Below are 22894 nucleotides of genomic sequence, written 5' to 3'. Positions count from 1 at the left end.
CGATGAAGAGGCATGACGAGGTCTCTACAAGCATCCATGACTGTAAGTGTTAAGATAATATCCATAAGTGTAAAGTATCAGTGACTGTAAGTATTAAGATAATATCCATAACTGAAAGTGGACCTGGGAGTTCCATGATGCTGCAATGGTGACAAATATGGAATGACGGTTGCTTTGTTCCTCTGTGTCCTTGTTGGTGAGGATAGTCATGGTATGACTATGGCGGGCAACACAATATTTAATACTGTGACCAATGGTTTTCGTTGATTCATATGACAGGAATTGTTGCCTTGACAGTGTTGGATGTACTCCAAAATTATATTTTGGAGTTATGGGATTGCTTCATCGTTCGTTAGATTGACACTCAAATTTTAACCAGTAACTCTGGTCGTGGAAGTAGACATTAATTAAGCCATCAATCATCTGGGCCTATAGCTCAGTGGTAGAGCATTTGACTGCAGATCAAGAGGTCACCGGTTCGAACCCGGTTGGGCCCTCCTTAGAGTTCTTCTAATAAGATGCCAGACATGGATTGCGGGAGATGGTTTTTCTTCATATGAATAACCATAAGATCAAGATGTTTTTTCTTCATATGAATAATCGTAAGATCATAAGATCTCAGATAATTGTTACATATTTCTCTTTAATTTCGCATATCAAAAGGTCACCCGTTTGAAGCCTGGTTGGGCCCTATTGATTTTTACTGCGGTATTTCTTATTTATAAGATCGTGAATTAATATTAATTAAGACGACTCTCTACGTCATAGCAAAGTACTCTCAAGCCATTCACGGAACAATCACATGATGCAGCGGGGGGATGAGGAGACATCGGTGTCACATGCCTAGAGAGCGCCGAGTGCACCTTTATAAACGAGTCTTTAGTAAGGCGATTCACGGAACAATCACATGATGCAGTGGGATGAGGAGACGTCGGTGTCACATGCCTAGAGAGCGGCGGGTGCACCTCTATAAACGAGTCTCTAGTAAGGCCATCACAGGTGGCATTACGGCTAAGTGATAGTGAAGTACTCTTCACCACTATCACATCCATTGAATTTCAATTGACTGCAAACTGGCTTGCGAAGTTGAGATGTTCGACAAGGTAGAAACACATTGTTCAGGCATATTTGAGGATGCAACATCGGTGAGATATTGTAGTTGATCGAAGTCATGGAGGATACTTTCGGGCCCTTGTGCTTTTAGAGGGCTCATCGAGGATGGGGCAATGACCGAGAGTGGGGTAGTGCAAACATGATCCGTTGTAAAGGGGCATCTTATCTAGATAGTAGTATGAGGATGAAATGGACAATTGATAAAAGATGGAGGGAAAGTGACTTGTTTTTAAGTGCGATTTTTTGAAAAGTTTTGTTGGTTTATTTTTCAAACTAATTTGTCTAGAACTTTATAGGGATTCATTGAAATCACAAGTTTGAGGGTTGAACTCTGCACAATTGAATTGCCGCAAGGGTTTTTCATTCTGCTGAATCCACTTATACAGTCAGAAAATGTGTTTGAACAACACAAATTTTCCCTGCCATAAATCCACCAGAAACTCCAAAAAGTCACACTTAAAGATAACTCTGAGGGAAAGGATGTACTTTGGCATGAGGATGTACAATACTATTGATCAAGTGTAATGATTGGATTAGCTAACTAATTACTCTTATATGTGGGAGAGCTTAGTGCATTGAGGCATGATTAGAGTCATTTGAGAACAGTGTGTCGAAGTAGGTCATGGGAGTGTTGGATTGGTTTCAATAGATGAGGTCTTTAGATGGGTATCAACTATGTCACTTTAGCTGATGAATTGAGTATTTTGTTGGTTGGAGAGTTGTTGAGGACGACAACAGTTTTGAGTGGAGGAGTTTGTTAGACCCTCAGAGTGATGAGTGTATGTGCCTCATCCATGATTGAGTTGGACAACACAATAACATTGCTATTGGTTGTAGGGCATCCATCACATGTATGTACGACACTTAGTATTTTGGCGTTTGTTAGGAAATTTTGGGTTTCCTAATTTGGGCGACTTGGGATGACTGGAATGTTGATATGATCAGGTTGGGACAAGTAGGTGGCGTGACCCTATTATTAACCTAAATATGTGCCAAGGACATTCGAGTGACTATTTTTCAGGTAAAGTTGAGTCCCGGGTAGTTTGAGGAGTAGTTAAGGGGTGGAACGGAGTGAACAATTTAGGGTGTAAAGTCAAAGTACCTCACCTGATGAGTAGCCAAGTGATTTGATAGGTGAATAGGGCCAAGTGGACATGGAGATAAGGTCTAGTTAGTGACCTAAGTGCACTGTAGGGTGACGTTTTAGCATTTTTCGAAGGATGAGTGTGACTTGACTAGGGTTCCCACTTTTTGTATACTTGATGTATGATATGGACATTATTTTATAAATATATGAATGGGTTGTTAGTGATCCAAAATGGATCTAGTAAAGCCTCTAGATCAAAAGTCTTCAAATATAGGTGAAATTGGAATAGCGTTGAAGTGCTTGTTAATACAAAGATAACGGTGCAAACAACATGTAAATCTGAGTTCAGATAAGGAAAATAGAGCCAATTGAAGATTTAGGCCAAAAAGTCAATGCCTACGTCAGTGGAACAGGTGGAAACCTGGGAAAGAGTCACAGGGTCTTGATGATGTCAGCACAGAAGGTGATGTGGCAGTATGCGATTGGTTCATACCATAGGGGATGGGGATCAACGATCAAGAGCGGAGATTGCTTGATCAAAGGAGATTGACGCATATCATGTCGAAACATGCAGGTAGGTTATCCTGGAAAATGAAAGCAATAAAGTTATGAAAAAGAAGCTAAACTCCTTGAGTTCCGACAGGAGAGCAGTAAATGGTTTATCATGTGCCTTCAAGGCAAGAAGTAGTTTTTGACCAAGAGCACACGATTCCACTCAGCAAGCGACACATAGCATCCCAAAAACCACTTTCTCGCGTGCCTTCAAAGAATTAGCAGATGTGCTAGTTGGGGCGCGAGACTGCGCGACAACTGTCGGAGTTAACATGACAGATCAATGATGCAGAATGTCCAGATCAGTTGATGAGTGAGATGCGATAATCATCGGATTGGTTGTTCTCGAGATCAACACCGGGAAAAAGTCAGACGGCCGCGGTCCGCCCCGCGCCCGACGGTCTTTTCGTTTATAGTATATTTCTATTATAAACGTATTGTTCCACGTTTATTGCAATTTGTAACTGTACGTGTTATATAAACACCATAACATAGAAAAGTTGACAAGAGAGTGTTGTGAACTGTTCTAGGGGTACTGGAGTTCAAAGTGACCAAGTACGGTCGAGTGTATACTCGTTTCGACTCGAAGATTAGAGCTGAACACAGTAGTGAGATCCATTTTCATGTTTGAGATTCTGTTTTTTGAGCTTACACCTGTAACAACTATTTGAAGACATACTAAAGAGGTTAGCACTGGAAGCTAAAGGACCAGGAGAAGTAGCCAGAAAGTCTAGTGAACTCCTTTATCAATTTTAGTTGTGTTGATGTGTTTGATTGAGTTTTTATAATTGTTTAAGTGTTTATGTTATTTTCAATCTTATCGATCCATTGCACTAAGTAACATAGGCAACTTCACACATAATCTGTAATACCTTTTTCAATTTCGGATCAAGTGGTATCAGAGCTTAAGGTTTTTAAGGTTTGACAAGTTTGTGTGGAGATTTGAATGCTTACTAGGTTGAGGCTCGGATGAGGTGAATGTGAACTTGTTGATATGAATCCAGAGATTGGAAGGGTATTTTCTCGAAGAAGGATGGAAGACGAAGCTCAATTTGGGTCAGAATCCTAGTTCTTGGATAGTTTCATGACAATATGTGCAATGGTGGAAGAGATGTATAATGAGTTTAAAAAGGGCAAAGGTGAAGGCACTTCATCACGTAGACCAGACAAAGGAGCAGAGGAACCTTTTCTTTTTGTTTATCTAGAGAAAGAAGATAAAGGAAAAGGAGAAAAGCCTCCTCTTTGATCAAATTAGATGTAAAATTTGATTTGCCAATTTATGATTGAGAACTTAGTGCTGAAAAGCTTGATAATTGGATAAGGCAAATTGATGTATATTATAGGGTGCAGAAAGTTGATTCAGGAAGGAAGAAAATCCAGGGTGCTAGCTTTCGACTTGGAGGAGCCGCACTTGTGTGGTGGGAAGGAAAGACACAAGAAGATCTCCAAAAGCATGGTAAAATCATTTCAACTTGGAATGAATTTGTTTCTGCCATTAAAAAGCAATTTAATCATTTGGCTTATATGCAACAAGCAATGATGAGTTGGCAAACACTACGTCAATTGAAGGGTCAAAGTGTTCAAAGTTATACTCAGGAACTTCGTAAGAGAGCTTTATCATTAGGCATATCATTGAACTCACCAGAGACATTGTTAAAATATATAGATGGTCTTCATAGTTATTTGAAGCATACTATACCTATGTTTAATCCCACTAGCTTAGATGATGTATCAGTTCAGGCAACTCATCTAGAGGTTAGAGGTAAAAATGTAACCCCAGATGTTGGGAAATCATACAAATCTATTGAGAACAAGAATAATGGCAAGAAGAAACTAAAATGGAAGGAGAGGAAAAAAACATTGTGAAGAAGGATAAACCTTCATGCACTCATTGTCAGAAGGAAGGAAACGATGAGGCACACTGTTGGTCTTTGCATCCAGAATTGAAGCCTAAGAAGTTCAGGAGTAAAGAGTGAAAGAATGTTGTTACTATTCAAAAGGACTTGGGATCAGAGTCAGGTGATGAAACAATGGTTACAACTACAAGTATAAATGGTAAAGATTCTGAAGCATCTACAAGTAATTCTTCGCATTCTGTTGATAATGAAAGTAGTGAGAGGAAAAGAAATGAGCTATTTCATGTTAGAGTCACTTCCAAGCACACTAAAATTGATACTTTATTTGATAGTGGGTCACAAGTTAATTTGATTTCTGAAACAATTGTAAAGAAGTTGGGTTTAGAAACAAAACCTCATAAAAAGTCATATCCATTAGGTTGGGTGTGTGATAAAACAAAGCTACAAGTTACAAAACAATGTAAACTTTGTTTTGCTATTGGCTTAACATTGGTAGATGAGGTTGAGTTAGACATAGTCCCATTGGACATATGTGGAATTGTATTAGGAAGTCCATACTTGTACGATAGAAAAGCTATCTTCTATCAAGCTGAAAATAAGTATCAACTCACTAAGGATGGAATTGAATATATTGTAAGGGCTCATAAACTTAAAGATAACTTGGCTCTCATAAATTCAGGACAGATGAAAAGAATTGTAAATTCAAGTAAGCGATTTTTACTAATGATTGTAAAAGCAAAGGATCTTGATAAATCCGATGCATTCCAAGGCTGTAATCTTAAACAGAAAGCAAATCTAATTAAAGTTGTTTCCGATTATGATATTCTGATTCAAGAACCTAAAGGGCTTCCACCCAAGTGAGAGATCGCACATGAAATTTATTTGCAGTAAGATGCTCCATTACCTAACATTGGAATGTACAGGTTATCAACTCTAGAGAATGCAAAGATAAAGAAGCAGGTATAGGAGTTTCTCGATAAAGGGTTTATTATACAATGCACATCACCGTACAGATCACATATTGTGTTGGTGCGAAAGAAAGACGGTTCGTGGAGAATGTGCATTAATTTTAGAGCACTAAATAAAATCACAATAAATAATCATTATCCTCTTCCTCATATTCATGATTTATTATATTAGTTAAAAGATGCAGTTTACTTCTCTAAAATAGACTTGCGAAGCAGCTACAATTAGATCAGAGTTGCAGAACAAGATGTATGGAAAACTTCTTTCAAGACGAAGCAAGGACTCTATGAATGGTTGGTTATTCCTTTTGGCTTAACTAATGCTCCTACTACGTTTATGCGAGTCATGAATGATGTATTTAGACCATTTATTGATAATTTTGTAATAGTTTATTTAGATGATATTCTTGTTTTTAGTAGGACATGGGATGAACATGTAAAGCATGTAAAGCAGATTTTAGATGTTTTAAAAAGAGAAAATCTCTATGTGAAACTATCAAAATGTGAATTTGGCGTAACATATTTGAATTATTTTGGTTGTATTGTAGGGGGTGGTGACTTGAAAATAGATCCCTTTAAGGCCGAAGTCATAGTAAAATGGTCTAAACCCAATACTGCTACAGAAGTTAGAAGTTTCTTAGGGGCAACACAATATTGGAGAAAGTTTATTGTTAACTTTTCGTTGATTGTAGCTCCTTTACATGCTTTGAAAAGTGTGAAATAGGTGTTTCAGTGGGGAGGAAAACATGAGAAAGCATTCGACACATTAAAAGAAAGGATCAGTACAACACCAGTAGTAGCACTGCCAGATATTTAACATCCATTTGAGATTAAGACAGATGCAAGTGAATATGCCATGGGGGCAGTGTTGATGCAGCACAGAAAACCTATATGCTTTCATTATGTGACATTTACATTAGCAGTAGTTAACTATCCTACACATGATAAAGAATTGTATGCATTAGTTCAGAGTGTTAAAAAGTGGAAACATTACATAATGGGTAAAGAAACAATCATACAGACATATCATCAACCACTTCAATATTTACACTCACAAACTAAATTGTAACAATCAAGACATTACAGGTGAATGGGTTTTCTACGACAATTTTATCTTGTTATCAGATATAAGAAGGGCATACATAATAAGGTTGCAGACATGTTATCAAGACCAATTATAGATGCATCCATAATACTTAAACATAATTCAGTAATTCATGAAAGTTACATTGAACAATATGCTCAAGACACAGATTTTAAGGATGTCTATGCAACTTTAAGTCATGGTAGGCAGGTAGAAGAATTGGATTATTATATAAAGGACAAACTCTTGTATCATTTGGGAAAGTTATGCATTCCACAAACTGAAAGAGTTAACATAATTCGAGAAGCACATACTTCTCTTATATCAAGTCATTTTGGTGTAAGTAAAACAGTTGCACAATTACAAAGGTTCTGGTATTGGCCACAAATGAATGAGACAGTTTCTAGATATATCAAAGGATGTATTATGTGTGCTAAAAGCAAGCCAAGTAATAGAAAATTAGGCTTGTATACTCCACTTCCAATTCCTTCTCGTCCTTGGGAAAGTGTTTGCATGGATTTTGTTGGGGGATTTCCAAAGTCTAGAAATTGTCATGATTATTTGTACGTAGTTGTGGATAGGTTCAGTAACATGTGTATTTTGATACCATGTAACAAACAGGTCACAACTGAACAAACTACAAAGTTGTTCTTTCAAAATGTATGGGTTCATTTTGGATTACCCACTTTTATTGTATCTCATCGAGATTCTCGATTTGTTGAGAAATTTTGGTCAAGTCTATGGGATTTAATGGACACAAGGTTAAATAAAAGCATGGCATTTCATATGCAAACAGATGGTCAGACAAAAGCGGTCAACAGGAGAGTGATATAGTTGCTTTGAGGATATTGTAGCAGCATCCCAATTTTGGGATGAGAATTTGTGTTATGTGCAACATGCTTACAACCATGCAAAACATTCTTTTACTCCGTGATCTCCTTTTGAGACTTGTTTTGATTTTATACCAAAGTCTCCCTTGGATTTTGTCTTTGGTAAAGACATAGTAGTTGATGGACACAATGATGTGGAAAAAGCAACCAAATTCATTGAACAAATCCAAGAAATTCACCAGGCAGTACAGGAATAGCTGGAAAGAATCCAAGCAAAGTATAAGGCGCGACATGACAAGCACCGAGTTGAGCATAGTTTTCAAGTTGGTGATCGTTTGGTTGTACATCAACAAGGAAAGACTGCAAGGGGAAGGTAAAAAGTTGAAACCAAGTAGATATGGTCCTTTCAAAATACTTGATAAAATTGGTGAAAATTCTTTCCGCTTAGATCTACTAGCTTATATGCAAATCTATTCAATCATTAATGTTGAAAACTTGAGGTTTTATGAACCTTCATTGACTGAAGATCCCTAAGAACAAGGTCAGGTACCTTCCATTGAGGATCTGTTGCCCGAGTATCTCAATGAGTTACAGGAGGACACAGTTCTTGACAGGAGGATAAGACCTTCACGACGAGGGAATGTTGAGTATCTTTGAGTTGGAATCAAAGGTACAAATCCAAGTAAAGAATGATGGATAGAGATTGGAAAAGTGAAGGAAATTTATCCTCACTTATTCGATAGTTAAAACCAACTTTTGGTGGACCAAAAGCTTCTAGTGGAGAGGAGTGATCCAAAATGGATTTAGTAAAGCCTCCAAATCAAAAGTCTTCAAATACAGGTGAAATTGGAATAATGTTTAAGCGCTCGTTAATACGAAGCCAATGGGGCAAACAACATGTAAATCTCAGTTCAGATAAGGAAAATAGAGCCAATTAAATATTTAGGCCAAAAAGTCAATGCCTATGTTAGCAGAACAGGTGGCAACCCGGGAAAGAGTCACAGGTTCTTGATGATGTCAGTGTAGAAGGTGATGTGGTAGTCTGTGATTGGTTCATACCACAGGCGATGGGGATGAACGATCAAGAGCGGAAATCATCCGATCAAAGGAGATCGACGCATATCACGTTGAAACATGCAGGTAGGTTATCCTAGAAAACAAACGCAATAAAGTTATGAAAAAGAAGCTAAACTCTTTGAGTTCCAATAGGAGAGCGGTAAATCGTTTATCGTGTGCCTTCAAGGCAGGAAGTGGTTTTCAACCAAGAGCATGCGATTCCACTCAATGGGCGGCACGTAGCATCCTGAAAACCACTTTCTCTCATGCCTTCGGAGAATTAGCAGACGTGCTCGTTGGGGCGTGAGACTGCGCGACAACCGTCGGATTTAACATGACAAATCCAACGGTGCGGAACGTTTAGATTAGTTGAGGAGTGGGACGTGATAGCCTTCAAATTGGTTGTTCTTGAGATCAGTGCCGTGAAAAGGGCGGATGGTTGGGTTCCACCCTGCGCCTACCGATCCTTTCGTTTATAGCCTGTTTCTATTATAAACATATTGTTCCATGTTTATAGCAATTTGTAACTATACGTGTTATATAAACACGATAACACAGAAAAGTTGACAAGAGAGTGCGTTGTGAACCGTTCCAGGGGGTCTCCAGGTTAGAGTGACCAAGTACAGTCGAGTGTATACTCGTTTCGACTCAAAGATTCAAGCTGAACACAACGATGAGATCCATTTTCATATTTGAGACTTTGTTTTTTGAGCTCACACCTGTAACAACTATTTGAAGACATAATAAAGAGGTCAGCACTGGAAGCTAAAGGACCAAGAGACATAGCCAGGAAGTCTAGTGAACTCCTTTATCAATTTTGGTTGTGTTGATGTGTTTGATTGTGTTTTTATAATTTTTTAAGTGTTTATGTTATTTGCAATCTTATTGATCCATTCCATTAAGTAACATAGGAAACTTCACACATAGTCTATAATACTTTTTTCAATTTCAGATCAGTTAGGCCATGGGTTTCCCTTGGACATATTATCGTTGCACATAGTATGTTTCATGGTGTTTTCATGCTTATGATATTTATGTATTGATAATAAGACTATGATGGTGATGATGAGATGTGATTTAGATTGCACTTGTAATGAACATATGTGACTTGGATCCTGAATTAAATGTAAAGAAGTTTTCGTTTCTAGAATTAATTAAAACATTTAACCAAGTAATGCATAGGCCCAGTGAAGTGAAATCAATTAATTCTCACCCTTGGTTGGAAACACACTGGGTTTGCATGCCTAAAGAGCGTCTGAAGCATTTGCCTATACGAGGTCTCTAGTAGCTCCATGATAATTACATTATGAGGAGGATCCAATTCATCAAAGTGCAAACCTCAAGGGATTTGACCCCCTTCAGAGCATAATAGATTTGTAGTTAAGATGGATTTATAATTGGTTCCAATTGTGGGAGGCAGTTGGACATTTTAGATGAGAGTAAATGCATGAATATGGGTTACACTTTTGGGCCAAACGTGGCGATGAAATTTCAAATTTTTACTCTTTTATCAATTTGAAGCCCTCAAAATTCATATAGCATTGTGAATTTTGATTTAGAGTAAAAACACAATATTTGGAGAATTATGTTGTTGTCCTAATGATATTTTTTGCAAAAAAAATTTAGTGTCATATAATATGTCAATTTTCCATTAAATGAAATGCTTGTCCTTGCAAATTTTCGCGAATCTTAAGAGGTATGTGTGTGTTCAAGTAGCATAACTTAGTTTAGAATGTATAATTTAAAAAAAAAAAAAAAAACATATATATGAGCATGATCTATAGGAAGAGAACTAAGTTTTTTATACTAAAAAACATTTTTTATGCAATATTATATTTTTTTATTATTTTTCGAAGTTGGAAAAGTAATATTTTATTTGGATTTTGTAGACACATGTTCACGTAAGATTTTTTTTCCTATTATTTAAATAAATTCAAAAACCACAAGTACTCTTTTCAAGAGCACTAGTAAACGAAAATATTTGCATTTTTTGAAATTTTTCCGTTTTGTATATTTTATGTTATTGATTTTTTATTCAACATCTTTGAAACCTTTCAAAAAAGTTGCAAACATTATGTTTAAAAGAAATTAGATAAAAAATATCATATGAATTTGAAAATGTAAAACTCATATGCCATTGGAGAGAGGGTTCCTTCCGGAATCCAACATGATCAACTCCACCAATTAAAGACAATTTTTTCTTAGAGTTCGTTAGGGTACAAAATGGTGTTACAGGGAAATCTGCAGAAGAGGAGCTAAAACTCTGTTTTTTAGACCCTCAACAGCTCGAATGAGCACTTAAAACGCTCAATCAAGTGTTTGAAATTCAAATTTCAAATAGCTCGATTGAGGGTTTAAGAAACCATGAATCGAGCCCTTAATGTGATTAAATAGAGGTTCAATCAAGCTATCATAATTATCTTAAAAAAGGGAAAAAAATCTAGCCTCTCAATACTTGTCTTTAAGCGAATTATAAAATTTATTATTCCACAAAAATAATTTTTATAAATATTCAAATATATTCGAAACGCTAATTTTCATTAATTGTAATCCAAATTTTATTTTATTTTACCAAGAAAATAATTATAATAATATATAGATAAGTTTCTAACAAATATTTTAACTTTGTTTTTTCAATTTTGAAATTTTAAAAACTGATAATTTGTTTTTTCAATTTTGAAATTTAAAAAAATGATAATTTGTTTCTTTTTGTTTTGAAATATAACATATTTTTATACGTAATCATTTTATAATTTTTCAATGTAGAATTTTCAATAAAAATAAATCAAATTATAATAAATAAAAAGCAACAAATTTAACTAAACTAAATTTTATAATATTATTATTTAAACAAAAAATTCATATGCACATTTAAATCTAGATTACTCAAATTCAAATTAGTCTAATAATGTTTTAAATTTTATGATTTCCTTATGCGTTTATTATTTAAAAAAATATATATTGCAAACATAAGTTAGAAGTAAAAATTTCTATATATACTTCGCACTTGTGCAGACTGAAGATAAAATTGAGTGCAATCACATTTCACGGGTTTGAGAAAGATTTATACCACAGATACCATTGCATCCATTACAACTATATTAATTATAAATTACAACTATTACAACTATGCTAATTAAAACTGCACTCATTTTTTTACCCGAACAAATGGATATTAATGCTATATATATATATATATATATATATATATATATATATATAAGTTTGATTTTAATAGATATGATTATGATTGAGGGAATCATGCTTATTAATTCTTCAGTTAATTTATAAAGTATACATTTCCAATAGTGTCAAATTCACATTTTTGAGTTACACTTCTCCATATAAAAAAAAAATTAATATTTATTAAATTCAAATTCATAAATTTTCTTATGTTTAATCAATTTATTATTTAAATTATAACATTGAAAATTTAAATCATATTAAAAACTAATTTTTAAGTTACCAAATTATAAATATAAGAATATTACAATTTCAATTGCAAGTGGGATATAATCATTTTTCAAATCTATACATCAAAACACTAGAAATGTAATGAGAAATTAATCCACACCATTGTTAATTACCTATTCAAATGTAGTTAGCAATTAAATTTGGTTTTTTTTAAACTATCAAATACTTACAATTTTAACGTTTACATATCGTTATTGATATTTACAAAAAATTTAAAACCTTGACCGAGCTCGTAACCTAAGGTTACATAGGAGCTTGATCAGGAGTTAGTTTTAATGCTTGATTGAGCTATTTTTTTAGTGCTCAAGGAGCTCGATTGAGCGCTTCAAAATGGCTCGATCGATTGCTTAAAATGCTCGATCAAGCCATCTTTTTTTCACCTAAATGCACCCTCTCTTGCCAAAAAAGTGTAACCCGTCTCCATGTAACATATATAAGTATATGTTTGAGATGAACTTGATTATTTGAATTTACATCATTATGAATCCAAATGATAACACAATAAAAATATTTAGTGATGAAAAACCATAAAAAAATGAAATGATTAAGATACTAAATAAAAATAACTACATATCATTAAAATGTGAAACGAGGGACATATTGAAAAACAAATAAGTTATGTAGCAATTTATCTCAATCTCCCTTCTTTTTATTTCTCTTAGATACACCCCTACACTTTCACATATTTTCATACTTGATCATATGGAATTGGAGGTTGAATCTGAAGACCATCCAAAGACTTAACTTGAGATATTGCAATAAAAATGGGACCTTGCTGCTATATTTTTCTAATATTAATAATTTCTTTCTCTAATGCCAATCACAAAGACTTATGTATTGTTAATTTACAAGCAAGTCTCAATGGAATTTGTCTTTTATGACAACTTTCAATAGGTATAATAGGAACAAGATAAGGGTATAATTCATCCCATAAAATTCCCACATAGTTATCAAATCTTACTAAAACATATATGGGAGGTTTAGGATGGGATGTTCTAGGATCATACATGTTACATTCAACTACTTCAAGGGAACAATTCAAAATTCTTGATTTAGTATATAAATTTGAAATGAGCATAACCCTCAAGTTTAGGGAGACTAGTGTAACAACCCTAGGTTAAAACTCCATGTAATAAAGTTAATAAAGGCAAAAATAAGACCAAGGTCATGGGACATGTATTTGAAGCTGAATGTTGGGAAAAAAGATAGTGATGGGGATCACTTGTCATTAACTAATGGCTATGGAAATTGGCAAAGGAAATGGAAAAAGATTTGGAAATACATGAGGCATTTATTGACATTTTATTTATGAAAATAATGGAAAATAGGAGAAAAAGAAGGTGAAAGGTCACAGGTTGCATGTGAGGAGGAAATTGAAGGAAAAATAGAGAAACTGAAGAAAATAGAGGCCTCAATGATAAACAATCTTATGAGGATCAATTCACAACCTTTTTGTCAGTTTTAGCTTGGAGCTCTCTCTCTACTCTCTCTCTAACACTATTGCACACTTAGAATTTTCATGGAGAACTCTTGAAGCATTGTGGCATAAAAGGTCCCCGGGCCTGATGACTTTACATTAGACTTTTGGAGTTGTAGTTTCATTGGTTGGGAGGTACATGCCATTATTGAGGAATCTCATCAAAATCAAAAGGTATGGGCAGGCGTCAACTATACCTTTATCACCTTGATCCCTAAATTTGGATGAACCAAAGAACTCAATGGTTTTTGCCTAATCACGTTATGTATTAATGTCATGTATAAGATCATAACATCTATTATGGTCCATTGGCTTAAGCCATTGCTTCATAAATTGATATCTCCCAAGAAAGCTGGATTTGTGGAGGGTAAAAAAACTCTGGATGGGATTGTCACTGCTCATGAGGTCCTTCACTTTGTCAGGAAACTAAAGACCCCTAGAATGTTTATTAAACTAGACCTATCTAAAGCCTACGATTGTCTGAGCTAGGAATTCCTCATCATTATTCTTTCAACTTTTGGTTTCTCTTCCAGATGGATTTCTTGGATTAAATCCATGATCTCAACCCCTGTTTTCTTTGTCTTGATCAATGACTCCCCCTCGATCACCTTCAATCCTACCTGTGGCTTGTGTCAAGACAACCCTATTATGTCATTCCTTTTTATTTTGGCTACGGAAGACTTAAGTCGATTTATCAAATCTAAGTTTTCAATCAAGGTTTCTTTAAAGGGCTTAGACCATGCAGAGAGGACTTACCTATTACCCACAACCAATTTGTGGATGATATCTTGTTTTTACTCTCCATCTCTCTCAAGGAATTCAATACCTTAAAATCCATTTTAGAGACATTCAAGGAGGCATCAGGTACCTTATTAATAATGATAAATCTAATTTTTATTCATATTTTTGTTCAAACCTTTCTAGCAAGGAACCTAGATTTTCAATTTGGACAACTTCCAGTCAAATATCTTGGGGTGCCATTCACAAAAAAATCCCTGTGAATGGCTACCTAGTAGGATATAGTATAGAATCACTCCAAGTTGAAGGGGAGGTCCTTAAGATATTTGAATTTTGTAGGTTGTCTCACTCTATTGAAGTCAGTTTTCCAAGAGATCCCCATATATCAACTCTTAGTATTGGTAACCCTAAAAGTAGCATGTCAAGCTATGATCATCGTCCTTAAAAATTTACTCTAGAGAGGGAACCATAAGGAGAAAAAATGGGCATTGGTGGCCTGGGATAAAATATGCATTCTTTAAATGTCAGGCGGGCTTGGATTGTGTGATCCAAATCTTCTCAATAAAACCCTTAGAACCAAGTTGTGGTGGAGATGGCTCTAGGGAGGGGACAATATGTGGAAATAAACTTGGAACAAGAAATAATAATGGAAATATCCAATCTGAGTGGGAGAGAGATTTCCTGCCGAGGAAATACCCTCAAGCTCATCCATTGGGAATTTAACTTATACTAATCAAATCTTATTCAAGAACAACCTTTTCTGGGAAATTAGAGATGGTCGTATTACTAGATTTTGACAAGATACTTGGAAATAAAGACCTAATTGAAAAATGGAGGGGGATGGGAGAGCTAATCACTTATACCTTGGATGAATAATGCTACATTGTTGTAGACTTTTGAGAAGGGAGGTAGTAGATCAACAATGGTGATCCTGGAAAAGGAAAGAAGTTAGGGAGGATTGCCTAATCTAGATTAGTGAGATGACTTAGATCGAGAACTACAAACTTGTGAAATACCCTTGGATGATCAACCTGATACTTTATGTTGGGGATACCAGGCTAGAGGAATGTTTACATAAAATAAGCATATTCAATTATGGCAGAACATCATGCACAAGTGCAAGACCCTGTATGGAAAAAAATATGGTTAGCTCAATCCTTGCCTAAAGTCACATTATTTTTATGGTTGGTAGGTCATATAAGAATTCTCACATGCGAACAATTGTAGAAACTAGGAGTCCACAGACCCTCATATTGAATTTGGTGTGGAAAATGTGAGGAAACATTGGATCACCTCCAAAATGTCTGTCGATTTTCTTGTTGACTCTAGGGTAGAGTTCATCAACTCTTTGTATATTCAGATAGATCTCCAAACATCATTATGTAGACAATGGAATCATGGATAAATGAAATATTCCAATGCCCAATGGTAAGCAGAGCATGGATATTTGTATTTGGTTTCATGTTGTGGGATATATAGAAAGAAAGGAGTAGGTGTATATTCTGAAATGAACACCAATTTGAGGGATGAATTTGGTCTATGATTAAGCTCAACATAAGGGAAACTATCCTCATAGAATCGTGGAATCAAGAGGATTGGAAAGTCCCACCCTGTAAAGTGCCTATTCTAATGAAGTTTGATTTGTCACCAAATATGATAGCACCTAATTTATGGAATTCACCAACACAATGATCTCCTCGTTCTGCATTCCAAAGGATTTTTAAAGATCAATTTTGATAAGACTTCCAAAGGGATCCCATTCCTTGTTGGATTGGGAGGAATCATAAGACATTAGAAGAGCCAGGTCCACAAGATTTATGCGACTGATCGTGGCACCACCACTAATAATGAAGTTGTTTTTTGTGTGATTGAGGAAGTCCTTAGAATAATAGTATCTGCAGGTTACAAGAAGATCCATATTGATGGGGATTCTAGGATAGCCATCAAAATTGCTGAAAAATTGATCCTTGGAACCCCTGTGGAAAACCTCATCAAAAGCTGGAGATTGACTAATCTAACACATATAATATTTCGACTGGTCAAATCTTTAGATTACCTCATTATCTCTGACACTTGTCGATCCTGGTATATGGAGATGATTCTATTAGCTAATTGGGGATGCTTGCATCAACAAAGTAATATGGAATGTGGCTGGTCGTTAACCTCACATTTGGATAATCTCAGGAGCCTCATGGAAATCATAGAATTAGATAATAGGCCTGATAATGTTGTTGAGGAAAATATGGGTTAATTGGTGTAAATTTCTTGGCATTTTTATGTGGGTCTGAGGACGAAGCCCGACTTCTGGAAGTTCAATGCTAGGGTCGTATGGGTCATCGATTATACTAATAGAGACTCCACTGCTCCTTCGGGTTCCAGTGCTTGGAATCCAGAGCTTAGAAAATTTTATTTATAATCTCGTGTTATGTTAGGATCTAGTAGGATTTATTTTGATTATTTGATAGATTCTCTGGTTGAGCTTTTGAAGATGGTTTTTATTTAGAATTTGGTCTTGCTACTCTATAAATAGGTGGTAAAAATTACCTAGTTTCCCAATTGGTAGGTTGAGGCCACCTGTGGAGAGGAAATATAGCAGTGCATGAAAGAATGATGTACTTTTTTTTGGATAATATAAGAATCTACCCCAGCTTACAAAAAAAATAATACATCTCATAATAATAATAATAATAATAATAATAATAATAATAATAATAATAATAAGTTAAACATATATATATTTGAAAAAAACATGGAACAACATTTTTATCTATGGAGATTTACCTTCACTTTTTTAATGAGATTCTTAATCTCTAAATAGGCATTGTTACAATTCCATGTGTGAATACCATAGCTTATCAATACCACATTCCATAAAACCATAACACACTTCATATGATACTTGTTTATATGAGATTTTTTTAATGAATCAAATTAATTAAAAAAGAAAAAAAAACAACTAATTTCAAGTTTTGATTTGTGTATGCTACTAAGAATATTTTAGAATATTCCATAAATATTAAATCCCTACCATTTATTTAATAATTATCGATAATTAGCACATGACGTGCATGGTGTAATGGTAGGGGCGGAGGCTGTCACTCCCCCCACCTAGGTTCGAGTCCTGCAGAGGCAGGTGATTGATGTAATAAAAATCAGAAAAATATAAAGGTCCCGCACTCGTTTACAAAAAAAAAAATTATCGATAATTAAATTAAAATTAAAAAAAAACTATTCTAAAATAAACACATTTATTATCATAATTAGTTAATTTTTAATAATTTAATTATACAAAACTTAATAATTTTAATAAATCTATTTTTAAAATTAGCACTTTAATAAATCTATATTTAAATTAATTTTAAAATTAACACGCCTCTAGCACAATCTCGTAATTAATCTAACAACCATTACCATAAAAGAGATAAACATTACTTCTCTTTACTCTAAGATCTATTTTTCGCCTTTTTCATATACACATGCGGCAATTCTTATATATATACATGAAAATTGCTCTTTAGACAAGTTCACATCACATCTTTTGTATTAATAAGGTGAAGGGTAATTTTTTTAGTTTTTTAAATAACAAAGTTACTAAAAGATTTTATTTTATTTTTTTCTATAGAACACCATTTAGTTACGAAAAATATAATAGTTTGTTTTAGTCCCTTTTAAATTTCACAACAATTTATGATTTTTTTGTGTGAACAATGTTACATTTTGTTAGATTAAGATTTACATTGTTAATTTTTAAATTATGATTATTATATAAGGAAGATTAACTTTTACAAATATTTGTCCACACAATAAAAGTATTGTAAAATTGTAGTGTTAAAAATGTGTTTTTTTTTGTTTTTTGATTTTATGGATGAAGAGATGTTTCTTTTATATTGTGAATGAGATTCAAATATCTAATTGGATATTTGAAGAGGTTAAATGAGTAATTGGATGTCACTCAAAGCTAAGGAGAGCCTTAGGAGTAAAAGGTTGTGTTGATGCCTTCCTTCTTCCCAACATGATGAAAGTGTTGATAGAACTACATGTCACCCATTTGTTAGCAATACACAATGAGTAATCATAATAACCACAAGACCTCAATCATGTCACGAGGAACAAGACATACCATTTCACTATTTCCCTACACTTCGAATAGTGGGACATACATGTATGACCATGATGTTTTTGACAACATATGCTACTAGGGGGAAATGTTTTTCCTCATGCATTGTAGTCACAAGATTGAAGACATCTTAGAGATATCCCTTGTTATAAGTAACAAAATTGAATGAATATAAATGACATCATTGGCCTTGAAGGCTCTCAAGGATATTAAAGCTTAATCTAATACTAACGAGGCTAGAATTGAAGATCCTGGCAAAAAAAGATGAGGAACTCAAGAGAACCTTTATGTAAAGCCCCTTTGATCATCTATGAGACTAAGAGAGTTAAGCTCATTAAGACTTTTATAAATATTTTTAACATTGAGATCGTCAATATCAACTTTGTAAGTATGTTAAAGCTCATGCCCATTAGAAAATCAGTATGTAGATTATCTAAGCCAAGATGATCTTCAACCAGATTAAAATAGTAAACTTTAAAACATTTGTGGTAGATGGACTATATGTTATCATTATGAATAATATTAGTTAGCTTAAGTAGCATTGACTTGCAAAAATAGCATTGGCAAGTCAATATATGAAAACACGATTAAGCAATGTGACTCACTCCAGGGTTAGTGCTATTATGTTGTCCATCATTCTTATTTGAAAATAATTGAAATGGAGATTCTTAATGGGATAAGAAGTGGTAATAGGAATAGTGGTTGAAACAACATTATAATAATACTCTACGACCAAAACCTTAAAATGACTATTCTGTTTGTTGTGTTAAAACGATAACTATAAACTAATATGTGATAACTATAAACTAATATGTGAGAGAAGATAAACCTTAATCAAAAAACAAAAACAAAATATTATGATTGATCATATAGATTGACTATAACTATATATTAAAAAAAAACATAATTTTTTAATAATTCCACCTTTACTTCGAGGAGTATAAATTCATGATTCCACTTCTCATTGGTGACGTGTCTAGGTAACAATACAATCTAACAATAGCCTTTCATTGAGGTACTTAAGGTTCATTGTATCAGCGTGCAAAAGTTTGAATTGAATGCTTACCCTGAGGTGGTCAAGGTTCATTGTCTAAGCATGCAAGGGTTGATGTGAATGTGTGAAACATCAAACAACGAGGATTTGATCTTTGATTGTGTGAAACATTTTCTAGAATAAGTTGCAGTTGACTTTCATTACAAAGGAAATATGAGTTACAAATTTAAGAGTAAAAAGATCACGAATAAGTTGTAGTTGACTTTCGTTATAAAGGAAATATGAGTTACATATTTAGGAGTGAAAAGATCACGTGCATGTGAACCAGGCTTATCCATAAGTGTGAAGTATCCATGAATGTAAGTATTCAGATAATATCCATAACTGTAAGTGGACGTGGGAGTTCCATGATGCCGCAATGGTGTGGAATATGGAATGATAGTTACTTTGTTCCTGCGTGTCCATTTTGGTGACGGCTTGTCATTTCAATGTCATGGTATAACTATGGCGGTCAATACCTTTGCTATTACATAATATTTAATACTGTGACGAATTGTTTTCGTTGATTCATATGACAGTGTGTGGGATGTACTCCAAAATAAACTCTGATATGTGGGATTTAGTCATTGCAATTCAACCATGTACTCTGATCATGGAAGTAGTTGTTACTTTCACTATCAATCATTTGGGCCTATAGCTCAGTGGTAGAGCATTTGACTGCAGATCAAGAGGTCACCGGTTCGAACCCAGTTGGGCCCTTTTATGTCACCGGTTCGAACCCAGTTGGGCCCTTTTATGTCTTCTTCTTAATAAGATGCCTGATATGGACTGTGGGAGATACTTTCTTACTTTCATCTTCATCATCATAATCATAAGATTTCAGATAATGGTTTGCCTTTTATTCATATTCATAAGATCTAGATAATGGTTTCAAATTACACTTTAATTTCGCACATCAAGAGGTCACCCGTTCGAAGCCTGGTTGGGCCCTATCGATTTTACCTGCGGTATTTCTTATTTATAAGATTATGGATTAATATTAATTAACACTACTCTCCACGTCATAGCAAAGTACTCTCAAGTGATTCAGAGCACAATCACATGATGACGTGGAATGAGGAGACATCGGTGTCACATGCCTCTATAAAGGAGTCTGTAGTAAAGCCATCACAAGTGGCATTAGAGCTAAGTGATAGTGAAGTACTCTTCATCACTATCACATCCATTGAATTTTAATTGACTGCTAACTCGCTTGCGAAGTTGGGATGTTCGACAAGGTAGAGAAACATTGTTCAGGCATATTTGAGGATGCAACATCGGTGAGATATTGTAGTCGATCGAAGTCATGGAGGATACTTTCGAGCCCTTGTGCTCTTAGAGAGCTCATCGAGGGTGTGAGCAATGCCCCAGAGTGGGTACTGCAACATGATCTCTTGCAAAGGAATGTTTTGTTGACAAGGATTCCTTGAAATCACAAATTTGATGGTTGAACTCTGCATAATTGAAGTGCTCCAAGGGTTTTTCATAGTGTTGAATCTATATATGCAGTGAAAAAACTAGTTTAAACAACACAAATCAATATTTCACCACAATTTTTCACTGCCAGAAATTCACCAGAAACTCCAAAAAATTTGCACTTAAAGACAACTCTGAAGGAAAGGATGTACTTTGGCACGAGGATGTACATTACTATTGATCAAGAGTGATGATTGGATTAGCTACCTAATTACTCTTATATGTGGGTGTTGGAAATACTGAGAAGGGGGGGAGGGGTCAGTGAATCAATATTTCTTTTCATTTGTTATTTTTACCAATTAGATCACTTATAATTAGAACACAAAAAAGAAAAATTAGAATAAGTACTTTCATTAGTCAGAAATAACGAGGACTTCAATCATCTTCTTTACAATAAATCCAATACAATAATGTGTAGTGCTGCAACCCTAGATGAAGACACCAATCTTCAATCTTACCAAGCACCAACCTGTACTTTGCCAAGCACCGACTTGGGCTTCACGAGGCTCCGACCTTTAGGGCTCCAAACGTATCTACCCAAGGCTCTAACCTTGTCTCTTTGAGGTTCCAATCTCTAGGGCTTCAACCCTATCTCTGGTACAGGTACCAACTTGGTCTTCTTGAGGACTCCTATCCTCTAGGGCTCCAACCCACAACTTCAATTCGTCAAGAGAAGATCACTAGTTCTTCACGACTCCTAATATCATCTCCAACGAGCCTTGACAATATCTTCACCCTCAACAGTGTCCTCAAACAATCTCTAAGGCTCTTAGCTCATCAATGGCAACTTGGTCTTCTCATGAAGGTGTCACCATTGCTCTTCATGTTATCCAAACACAATCCTTCAAGGTCACCTCATGATGACATCAGCAATGCATCATAGTCTCCAATAATTTTTTCAATAGGCTTCTAGAAATCTTCAAAGTGTATTTAATATGTTGCCCCAAGAACTCTCTAAGAGTTCCAAATACTTCACTACTCCAAGGCTCCTATTACTCCATTGTCTAAAAAAAATTTCACTCCTCCAACACTGCTACACTAGTACAAGCCTCCAAATTCACTACTCTAGGCCTCAACTCTCAAAACTCCATACACCTGAACAATGATCAATAAATCCTTTAGGTCTGCTCCAAATTAGTCTTCAAAGGTTTTAGGTCTACTTCAGCAAAGCTTTAGTAAGGTTGGTTCAGTAGCCCAATTTTTTTCCAAGAAAAAGTTTCAACAAGGCTTCAAGGAATGCTTCAATAGTTCTCCAATGAAAGCTCCAACAAGTCTTCCATCAATGCTTCCCCAAAATGCTCCATGCAATGCTTAGAAGAATTTTTTCAATGACTGCTTCTAGATTCTCTCCAAGACTACTTCAGCGTACCAACTCAATAATTTATCTTCTTAAGGGCACCCATTATCTCTTCCTTGTATTGTTTGCTTAGCCCATAAGTATTTCGATCTTGAGGTCAATATCCATAGTCGTAATAGGCTATAGAAGCATGGCTTTCTATCCTGTCGCTGCACCACTGTACAATAGCTCCAAAATCTCCACAAAATAATCCACAATTTTTGTCACAGGATTGTAATCCGAGTTATATGGTTGTTCACAAGGTACATGATTGTTCTTCTGTCCACAAAGATAGAACAAGAATTTGATTGTTGGACCAATAGATGAGCTCCACAGGTAGACCGACCTTCCGGGTGACTGTCCACTGTAATACAGGTGTGAATGTGAGAGAAGTAGCTACGGGACTGTGGTCCAAACCTCCAGTAAGATATCTGAAGTGCTGTAGGTGTTCAAAAGAGTCTGATCTTGAGGTATCTGAGGTAAGGCCCAAGCTTCACAGGATAACATAGATCCGAGGAGGGTGTAAACAACAGGTTCGAGGTTATGTTCACAAATCTGAGTCAAAATATTAAGTTCTTGTCATAGGTCCAAAGGGTTTTATAGTCCCTTTTCACAGGTCCGAATTTTATGTTGTGTGGTGTTTTTTGATACACTAATCCAAAGGTATGTGCACAAATCCAAGGGCTATAAGTGTTCTTAA

The 22894-nt window shown here is 35.0% G+C and overlaps 2 non-coding genes across 2 annotated transcripts; both read left to right on the top strand.

The window, feature by feature from the left end:
• The first annotated feature begins 425 nt into the window (after nt 1-425).
• Nucleotides 426-497, top strand: TRNAC-GCA (transfer RNA cysteine (anticodon GCA)). The gene has a single exon. It is a non-coding gene; the product is annotated as a tRNA-Cys (tRNA).
• Nucleotides 498-20030: 19533 nt separating this feature from the next.
• Nucleotides 20031-20102, top strand: TRNAC-GCA (transfer RNA cysteine (anticodon GCA)). Its single transcript has one exon. It is a non-coding gene; the product is annotated as a tRNA-Cys (tRNA).
• The last annotated feature ends 2792 nt before the right edge of the window (nt 20103-22894 follow it).

This window comes from Pinus tabuliformis, chromosome 6 (genome assembly GCF_031772625.1).
Source record: "Pinus tabuliformis cultivar Carrire ecotype Pingquan chromosome 6, CPIR1, whole genome shotgun sequence".
In the NCBI taxonomy this organism is placed as follows: Eukaryota; Viridiplantae; Streptophyta; class Pinopsida; order Pinales; family Pinaceae; genus Pinus; species Pinus tabuliformis.
This window is presented reverse-complemented; position numbering and strand designations above follow the sequence as displayed.